This window comes from Leopardus geoffroyi, chromosome A3 (assembly GCF_018350155.1).
Source record: "Leopardus geoffroyi isolate Oge1 chromosome A3, O.geoffroyi_Oge1_pat1.0, whole genome shotgun sequence".
Classification (NCBI taxonomy): domain Eukaryota; kingdom Metazoa; phylum Chordata; class Mammalia; order Carnivora; family Felidae; genus Leopardus; species Leopardus geoffroyi.
The window spans coordinates 28,689,355-28,697,069 of record NC_059336.1 but is presented as its reverse complement, the minus strand read 5'-3'; the positions used below and the strand labels follow the sequence as shown (position 1 = coordinate 28,697,069).

General features: G+C 44.0%; 1 long non-coding RNA gene across 1 annotated transcript; it reads left to right on the top strand.

Moving 5' to 3' along the window:
* On the top strand, positions 1-670 carry LOC123580394. Its single transcript, XR_006703282.1, has 2 exons — positions 1-46; positions 265-670. It is a non-coding gene; the product is annotated as an uncharacterized LOC123580394 (long non-coding RNA).
* Positions 671-7,715: the final 7,045 nt, after the last annotated feature.

Below are 7,715 nucleotides of genomic sequence, written 5' to 3'. Positions count from 1 at the left end.
CGGGACATTGTCACCCCACCCCACCCCCACTTTCCTCAGTGACGTGGTAAGTTTATCCTCACTCTCCTCCTCTGGCTGCATATCTGGATGCTTGGGAACAGTATCCCGGGCCGCATTCCCATGAAGGTCTCTGTGCCTTCATGAACCCCACTCCCATTGAGTTTGAACTTTACCTCCAGCTTCTTCTCTTCTTGTTTCTCCTGTACCCCTTCAGCTTTATGCCCATTCCCTTCTGCCATTTTTTCACCTTTGTACGTTTTGTAGGTTCATCGGGGGGGAGACCAGGAGACCACACAACCATCTGCTTTGCTATTGTGGGAAATGCATATCACAACCCTAATTATCCTTGCACCCTGATCTCAGATTTTCATGCCCAGAACTGTGAGAAATTAGTTCCTGTTGTACAAGGCATCCAGTTTACGGTGTTTTCTTATAGTAGCCCAAGTCAAGACAAAATCTAAAGAAATTGTGGACTTTGCTAAATAATAATGTACCAACATGGGTTCATTAAATTATAGTAGATGTACCATACTACTGTAAGACGTCAATAAGATGGGAAGCTGTGTGCAGCTGTATATTGGAACTCTGTATGATTGTCCCAAGTTTTTTCTAAATGTAAAACTGTTACACAAATTAAGGCCATTAAAAAAAAGTCAACATCTTGTCCTCAGCTGGATCTCTGCCTCTCGCACCCCCCTGGGGGACATTGCAAGGAAGTGAATAGTCGGGAGATTTTGTTTCATAACCCAGGTTTTATCTCACTCCAGTTCTGAGGTTCCTTCTCCTCCTTCCTCTGTCCTCTGCCAGAGCTCACTCCAGAGCCAGGCACTCAGAGATCCCAGAAGGAGCTGCTTCTCTGTCCCCATGATAGTCATCCTAAATGTTTCCAAGTGGGAAAGCCCAGGTTAGTCCAGGTGTGCTCAGAGACCTCAAGCCCCCTGGGTGAGTGGGGTAGTTCTAAGGACCTCAATGGGATGTGTGTGGGGGGGTTAATCCATGTGTTGAGGTCGAGGAACAGAGTTGGAAGGGGCTCTGCAGAGCAAGGTGGATGCTGTGATGCACTAGGCCTCAGGAGGTGGCCCTGGGCTGTGACCCTCTTTGAGATGGCCTCAGCTGAGAAGAGCCACCTTGCCCCAGGTCATGCCTGGTAACCTGCCACATCCAGTGGCTCCTCAACATGGGGATATAGAGGCCCAGCCCGCTCACCCCAGCTCAGGACAACTCTGAAATAACATGTTAGTATCAGCACACACAGGAGATCACCTGAGGTTGTCATTGAGACCTCACTGCAGCTTAGCTTCTTCTAAACATTCCTACTCCCTTCTCCTCCCTTCCACAGGTTTGATCCTAAAAGTACTCCCTGAAAATGACCTGCTTGTTCATATTTATCTCAACACCTATTTCCCAGGAACCCAATGTGGAATAAGAGACTGTGGTCAGTACCAGAAAAGGCAGGGGTCCTTTTGTCTCTAGGGGCCAAGCCAGTCATGGAAGGGTGGATTGTGTACACTACCACATACCATATACCATATACCACAAACCACATTTCATATACCATATACCACATACCACATACCATATGCCATACACTATATTCTGCATACCATATACCACATACCATATACAATATACCACATACTACATACCATATGCCACATACCATATACAATATACCACATACTACACACCATATACCACATACCATATACAATATACCACATACTACATACCACATACCACATACCACATACCATATACAATATACCACATACTACATACCATATACCATATACCACATACCACACGATATGCCGTACACCATACTATATACCAAACACTCTGGGATTGTAAGAGCAATGAGAAACCACAAAACTGTTTATGCAAGAAGGCGTATAATCAGATGTGTGTTGTAGAAGACCACCTTGGAAGAAGGAGAAGGTAGAGCTTACGCCAGACAAAATAAGATGGGGGTAGCCTATCAGGAAGTAATAGTTTTCATTTGGGCAAGAGATGATGGAGATGGAGAAACAGATTCCACAGGTGTGTAGGAGGTAAAACCAAAAGGGCTTCTAGCAGGCAGACAAGAGTGGACAAGTGAGGGTGTAGAACATGGGTCCCTTTTTGGTTTGCCCAAATGTGTACAGCATGTGCCACATACGGAACAGGGTAGAAGGGGTAAGAGAATGTCTGAGTGCAGACTATGAACTCAGTTTAAATATTTGAGCTACACAAATGAAAATTTCAAAGTCAAAGTGTATATAGCCCAATCACCAAGAAGTGGATTCAGGATTGGAACCTTGACTGCATCTATTTGCAAATCCAGTGCTCCTGACTATCAAGGCATTACATATCCCAGTCTGTAAATTCTGAAGAGTTTAGAGTCTGATGGAAGGTGTGAAGTCTCCTGGAGGTTGGAGGAAGGGAGAGATGCTGGAGGCTGGAGGAAAGATGCTCAGTAGGGGCCATGGATGGCTTCCCAGCATGGAATTCGTCATTCCAGGACAATGTGAGAGGATGGTGACATCCCTGGGAGAGGGGAGTCTTGTCATTTCCTATGGGCATTTTGGGCCTGCTCTGCATGCTCCTCATGCTCTAACACCCCCCCCCCCCCGAACTTAACATCCTGTAGATCCCTAAGAGGAGACAGGGCTCACAAGCAACCAGTTGCAAAATAGCTCTGGCAGTAAGTGCATGGCAATGGACTCGTGGACATGAAAGGTCATCAGTCTTGTGTGGGCTGAGAGTCTCCAGACACAAGCATTGTGCTTGAGTAGAGCCCATTCCGTTGTGACATAGAAGCCAACATGCTGGTTCCATCACTTTCTGAGAGCATTTCTAGAATCTCTCCACTCCCTTCCTCCAGAAGCCCATTCCCCCAAGTAAATCAAGTGGAAAACACAGAGGTCAACCAAACAGACTATTCCATCCACATCAGTGATGTGTCACCCAAGGATGGGGGCACCTATTACTATGTGAAGTTAACAACAGGGCACCCTGATGTGGCGTAGGTATCTGGTTCAAGCCCCTTGTGTCTGTGAATGGTGAGTACAGCCTGAGAAACTCTATCCCCTAGGTTTATAAAACTAAATTTTTCAAAATCTGAAGCATGTACCAAATCATCACTACACACTGGATACCGTGCCCCTTCACCCACAAACAACCCTGTAGGCTGGGATTCTATACATGGGTCTTCTTTCAGACTGGGCCCTGTGCCCACTCTTGAATGAAGCCATGTGACAGACCATGCCCTTTATGATGACCCAACTACCAAAACATGAACACAGGGCCAGAAAAACTCCAAAATCACAAGGTATTCAATAGGTTAAGCACAACTACATGTGTGCACCAGATGGTCCAAAAAGTTGTTAAACTGAGGCTACAAGTCTGCCTGGCCTTTCTGAGGTTTAGGGACAAACCTGAGCTCGAGAATATGCATTGTGTCTTTTTTGGCCTACTTCCTGACTCCAAACTTAAATCACAGACACTGTAGCCCCATATAATCCTCTGGATCTGGATGGACTCTCAACACGGGGAAAGGTAGCCCCCAAGCTTAGTATCTCCTGAAACAAAACAAACGGATCCAAAGGCAGGCAGAACCTCTACAAGCCTGCACAATTCCACTCACTCATTTCTAACTGGAATGTCATCGGGGCCTGGTGACAGCTCCCTGAAGGGTCACCACAACGCAGTCAAGACATCGATCCCCACACAGGAAATCCACGCGTGGCTGTGGTCTACTCCTATGGCTTCTGGGGAGCCGAGACACCAGCAGGAAGGTTCTCGTGTGTCACCCGCTCCCAGGTCTCGTTTGGATAAGTTGTCCCGGAGGGGTCGAGTCTCTCTCCTGGCACTGGATCTTTCCATGGTCTGCCCTGGTCTACCCTCAGCTCTGCTGTTCTCTGATTCTCTGAGGAAAACCAGTGTTTCCTGCTGCTCAATTTGCATTAATTTCATCAGATACAGTGTCATTGGGGTGTCCATCTGTTCTTCTGGGAAAACTAGATTTCCTCAGTAATGTTCTCAAGTCCAATCACATTCCATGCCATCCACTAGCCATGGAACATTCACATCTTTCCCTCAAGCTGAAACATGTGGCTTCCCTGCCATTCCCCTGCATTGGGCTGTGGTGTCAGTGTAGGGACCACAACCCAGTCTCCCTGCCTTTGGTTTAGTGTTAGCCTATGTCATACTGTGACTTCTTATGAATTCTACTGAAATATATAACATCTTACAGTATTTAACAATCGTGCCGTTTTTCCTCATTGCACAGCTGAAAATCCACTTGAAAAGAGTTCTAGAAGGCGTTAGATCATAAATTCAGAAGCCAGGAATCATAAATGCATAGAGCCTGAACGCTGGGGTGTCCGACTAGCATGACAGTAAAACACGCTGTGTCTGGTGTAACCCCAGCTTTGCCACTTGTGACCTTGGGCAGATTACCGAACCTCTCCAAATCCTAGTTCCTTCCGGTGTAAAATCTCAGTACCTTGGAGTCGTAAAGATGTAGAGTTCGTGAATCTTCAACTCGTAGAATCATCAAGTCATGGAGTGGGTCAACTGACTTGTAGGCTTTTAAATGGTATTTAATGTTCATCTTTGCATCTTACATGGCCAAAGTGGAAAAAAAAGAGAGAGCAAGATTCTGAGGCTTTTGTCAATCCCATTCATTCTTTTCTGCATGCATTCCTCGGTCTGACCATGCATCAAGCATGTATTCACTCAAAGCACACTCTCATTCAGCCATGCATTTACCTATGCAGGAATCTGTTAACAAGAACCTGAATCCTCCTCTGGGCAGACCCTGGGCAGATGACCCATTGTCAAGGAATTCCCAGGGTTCTACAGTGGACTTCCTATAGTAATTGTCTGCTTTCTCTGGGCCGTGTCAGTTCCCCCTACAGTGACAGTGTCCCAGTCTTCACCCTCCTCAGATTTGGTGGCTGTTATCTGCAATGTGCAGATATTCTATCCACGAATGTGCATGTCACCTGGATAGAGAACTATCATATGACCAAGGGAGTCAAGCAACTCATACCCAAGAAGAGCGATGAGAACTACACAGGAAAGCTTGCATTTGGTGAGTGTGTTGGGGCAGGGGTCTGAGTGGGTGCTTACCTGTAAGGTGCAACATGAGACATAATCTCCCATCCAGGACAATTTCATACTGTATGCACAGCAAACAGCACTTATAAACCTACTGGAAGCTCAGGTAAACCTACCTCTACTCTCTGAGCAACTGGGTTACCTTTGACTCCAGAGCAAGTGAGGTATTTAAACCAAGGGATGAATGAGTAAAGATGCTGTAGTGTAAGCCCTCAACCGGTACAAAATGATCAAGATCATACCATGCGTATTTCCAGACCACAAGGCTTTGAAACTTGTTATCTAGCTCAGAAAAAATTTGGAAAGACTACAAATGCACAGAGGTTAAAGAACATCCTACTAAGAATGAATGGGTTAACCAAGAAATTAAAGAGGAAATAAAAAGTACAAGGAAGCCAAGAAAAATGAAAACATGACAGTCCAAAACCTCTGACATGTAGCAAGGTGGTCATAAGAGGGAAGTATGTAGCATTCCAGGCCTTCTTAAAGAAGGAAGAAATGTCTCAAATACACAACCTGACCTTACACCTAAAGGACATGGAAAAAGGACAGCAAATAAAGCCCAAACCCAGCAGAAAAAGAGAAATAATAAAGATTAGAGCAGAAATCAATGTTATAAAAAAACAACAACAGAACAGATTCACAAAACTAGAAGCTGGTTCTTTGAAACAATTAACAAATTGATAGCCCTCTAACCAGACTTATCAAAAAGAAATAAAGAAGGTCTCCAGGAAATAAAATCATGAATTAAAGAGGAGAGATCACAAACACCACCACAGAAATACAAACAATTATAAAAGAATATTATGATCAATTATATTTCAATGAATTGGGCAATCCTGAAGAAATAGATAAATTCCTAGAAACATATAAACTACCACCATTGTGACAGAAGAAACTGAAAATTTGAACAGACCCATAACAGTAAAGAAATTCAATCAGTAATCAAAAATCTCCCAACAAACAGGAGAACTGGGACAGATGACTTCCCAGAGGAATTCTACCAGACATTAAGAAGAGTTAATACATATTCTTCTCAAACTGTTCCAAAAAATAGAAAGGGAAGGAAAAATTCCAAACTCAAGTATGAGGCCAGCATTACCTTCATTCCAAAGCCAGACAGAGACCTGCTAAAAAGGAGAATTACATCCAATTCCCCTGATGAACACGGACACAAAAATTCTCAACAAGATACTAGCATACCGAATCCAAAAGTACATTAAAAGAATTATTCACCAGAATCAAGCAGGATTTATTCCTGAACAGCAGGGCTGGTTCAATATGTGCAAATCAATCACCATGATACACCACGTTAATAACTGGAAGGATAAAACCACACGATCCTCTCAATAGATGCAGAAAAGGCACGTGACAAAATACAGCTTCCTTTCCTGATTAAAAAAACTCTCAAGAAAGTAGAGATAGACAGAACATACCTCAACATCATAAAGGCCATATATGGAAAACCCACAGCTAATATCATCCTCAATGGGGAAAGCCTGAGAGCTTTCCTACTAAGATCAGGAACACAACAGGGTTGTCCACTCTCACCACTGTTTTTCAACAGAGTACTGGAATTCCTACCCTCAGCAATCACGCAAAAGAAAGAAATAAAAGGCAGAGTAATTGGTAAGAAAGAAGTCAAACTTCACTCTTCTCAGAGTGACATGATACTCTACCTGGAAACCAAAAACACTATACCAAAAAATTGCTAGAACTGATGCACGAATTCATTAAAGCCTCAGGATATAAAATCACCATACGGAAGTTGGTTGCATTTCTTATACACCAATCATGAAGCGGCAGAAAGAGATAGCAAGGAATCAATCCCATTTACAACGCACCAAAAGCCTTAAGAAACCTAGAGATAAACTTAACTGTGCGGAATAAGTTTAGGAATTCCCTGAGCTTGCACCCCATGGGTTAACAAGGCATAAAGAATTAGAAAGCCATGGGATGTACACGCCCAAGTTTGGGTAAACAAGATTAGGTTCATAAGATTAGGTAAATGGGGCAAAGGCCCCCAGTATAGGACAAAGGTGTAGGAATAGGGAAACTCAGGACGAAAACATCCAGGATGGGGTAAACAAGATTAGATATTCAGGGCAGAAATACCCCCCAACTTAGTACAATTGCAGAAAGCTGCTTTCACAGGAAGGAAGGACCAAATTAGGTAAACAGGTAAATAGGGTATAGACCTTTGCAGGGTGAAGTTCCCCAGAGCAGAGGTAATTAGCAAAAGAAAGGTGCCTTGTTGACCCTGAGGTAGCATGCTCTGTCTTTCCTGTCCCCTAGACCAGTTCAGGTAAAGGGAGGTGGTGCCTCAAGTCTGCCTTAACCTTCCACCGGGCAACAGGATTCTGTTTTATATTAACCTAAACCCCTAACACCACATATCTTCTAAACCCCCTTTCCCTCAGGCCCATGAGTTAATGTTCATGATTTTATTGTCTCTTTGTGCACGTCCATTACCATGTTTGTAAGCCTTCTGATCCTAATAAAAACGGAGCAAGGACCCTTTCTCAGGGCTCTTGTCTCCTCTTGGACATTAGCCTCTCTCACATCTTTAATCCTGCATCCCATTTCTTGCTGGACAAGAGAAAATTCCAGAC